This window comes from Bidens hawaiensis, unplaced genomic scaffold (genome assembly GCF_021521415.1).
Source record: "Bidens hawaiensis isolate Kalapana, Puna unplaced genomic scaffold, B.hawaiensis_p1.1 tig00023432_1, whole genome shotgun sequence".
Taxonomy (NCBI): Eukaryota; Viridiplantae; Streptophyta; class Magnoliopsida; order Asterales; family Asteraceae; genus Bidens; species Bidens hawaiensis.
In genome coordinates this window covers 269,496-272,624 of record NW_027493684.1, presented here as the reverse complement: position 1 = coordinate 272,624, position 3,129 = coordinate 269,496, and positions in this window count along the sequence as shown.

Genomic DNA, 3,129 nt, shown 5'->3' with positions numbered 1-3,129 from the left:
GATCCATTATTCTTGACTATCTTGTGGATAGATTATCCTTGAGATGTGTTTCAAGTTATGAAGGATAAAGGATCCTCGATATTATTTATTTACTAATGATTGTGTTTGAATGATGACGAGTTAGCCCGATATAACGACTTTGTGACTCGGTCTACCTTAAAATTCGCTACTGGAAGCTCCCAGCACGTGATCAATGAACGTTGCAGCAGTCATGGAAGAGTGACGGATAGATAAGGATTATTGTTAATTGTAATTTTCATTATAAACATTGAGATGATGATCTATTAGGACTCACTAGTATTCTCACACACACTTTGAGCAGAACTCATACTTCTCTCTACACACTAGTATTCATTGTAACATCAATCACAATCTGCAAACACTTGTAACCTTTTTTGCGATTAATAAATTGGTGATCGACGAGTTGTCATCGCCCAGTGTTTTTTTCTTTTGATCTGAACAATATCAAAGGGTTTCTCCTCACAATAAATCACGGTGTTCATTTCATTTTTGTTCATACAATCGTTGTTAATATCATAGCACTATACCTCACATATACAGATTTGGATACATTATCCTTAGTAGATGTTTGTCCAAAACACTAGTACAATGTTTAAACTAAATCGGGCTGTATAACTAGTCTGGGTATGGCTGTTAAGCCCAGAACATGTCAGTATTCTTAAATTGTGACGTTGTACGTTATGAAATGTTTAAAACCAGATTTGGCTCAGTTTCACCATTTTCCATGCCTGACCAAGTTGATCGTTTACGCGTTTCGGAAATAGGTAAGATCACATAAACCTAATTAAACATATTGTTTGATAAAATGATCTATTTTATAAAAGAAGTTTAAAGTTCGGTATCTGGATTGATCGCAGGGTTCGTTATCGTTTTCTTACGGGTTTGATTATACAAAACGCATACAATCCACCCGAATGGTCCGAAAATCTCGTAAAAAGTTTGTTTTTATCAAATTTATACATAAATATGATTTTCGGCAACTTTTGATGTTTAGGCATACCAGTCAGTTCGTTAAACACAAAACCGCCAGTTTTCTTAAAACATATATAATTTATATCTTTGAATTATCATAACTATTTATGTAATTATATATAAATTATGATAATTTTTGTAAAAATAAATTAAAATATTTAGAAATTAATAAAAATACTTTTAGAATTTTTACACTTAGCTATTTATTTATAAAAATCATTTTAAGTGTTATAATTAACCGATAATTAATCCGTTTATACCAATGATTCCCAAAAAATCTGATAGTTTTTTTGAGTACTAAAAATACCCTAAACTAGCCCCTGTAAAATTTCCGAAACCTAATTCTTTGGCCAAAATACCATTTTGTGCATTTTTCGGCTGTTAGAACCCGATTAAAGAGCAAATGAACAAACTGTACTTACACATCTCCAAATGATCCCAAAGTTTACCAATGATCTTACCATATCTGAGTTCCAAGCCAAATTTCATAATTTTTAAAGAAACATAGCTATTTTTCATAATAAAACTCCAATAAAAGGTAATAAATTCGCCAAATATTCTCCCTTTATCGAAAAATTACCAAATTTGAAAAGGGACTCAATTATATGATCCCTAATGTTCCTTAAAATTTCACAAACTAAAAACAAGCACGTCATAATCTAAACACAAACAACCCCTAAACGGTTAAACCGGTAATACCTTTTCGGTTTTCGAGTGTTTTTGGTTGTTTTATCGACTCTTCGGGTCTTTGGTCACAAATTCAGTGTATCTAAATATCATAGAACACAAAACCAAGCATAAATCATCCATAATCAAGCCATGTTAATTAGGGTTTCGGTTAGGGTTTCAAACCGAACTTTTAAACCGTAAAAACATTATATCGACGTTCTAATCCGTGTTTTTGGTCAAAAATCCAAATGTTCCTGGTTTGTAATAATTTTTAAGACTAAAACATGTTTTTAGGTGATTTTTAGGGTTTTTGGATGGTTAAACATGCTTAAAACTTATCAAGACATGTTTATATGTTAATTACATAATCAAAACTTGTTTAAATCTTCATAAATATTGAACTTACCTTAGGTTTTGGTTGAGAAAGATGAAGAACAGTAAAGAGTAGGTCTTATTGATATGTTAAAAGGTGTGAAATGAGTTTGAAGTGTCAAGAACATGTTAAAATATCTAAGGGGGAGAAAGTTCCAATTTGGCGGCCACAAGTCTTGGGCCCCATTTGGGCCTCCTCTCTAGTATAATTTGTCTCGTTTTTCATGCCACGTTTAAATATCAGTCCAAAATTTAGTTCGGGTTTGGTTTTTGGCAAGAAAACTAGTTCGGGTGCGAAAAACTGCGTGAAAACGGACGTTTTTCGACCCATTTTTGCAAAATAAGAAAAATGTACTGAACCGTTGTAAAAATACAAAATATTTTCATAGATTGCTTAAAACATCTTATATAAGTGTTCCATAAGTCTTTTTCTGCTTGAAGGATGCTACAATACTCGTTTTGAAGTTAACGGTTGCTAAACGAAACCTTTTTCGTTTAAATGGTTTTGTATGTACTAAGGTCTTAATATTAACATGTTAGTCACTATAATATATATATATATATATATATATATTACTCATATATGAACCCTCTATATACATACGGGTAATAATCAGTATCGGTCGGTTACTCGTTTAATCATACGAATTAACCAATTTATCGTTTACTCGCTACGTAGTGAATAAGCTATACCTCGTTTTGTCATGAATGTCACACAATCGGTTTCAAACCGCCTCGGTTTTGTTTTAGATCCGTTGGTTGGTTCGTTATATGGTTTATTTTTGCACTTCTAATCCTATAAGACATTTTGCTAGTATTGCTTTATTTTTCAAATATAATTCCACCATTAAAAAAATTATAACATTAAGGGGGTGAATGGCTAATCTTTTGAAAATTGTTAAAAGTTGCAATATATTTATTTAACCATAAACTTATATAGTCGAACATATGTTTTAATTCCTTCAATCATGCAATTCATTGTATGCAATTTATTTATTTTATGCAAGTTTTTCAATGATATTATTCAAACAATCTGTCTAGTGTGAATCATTAACTTAACAAGTCATTGATAACGATGATAGGGGTATGATTACT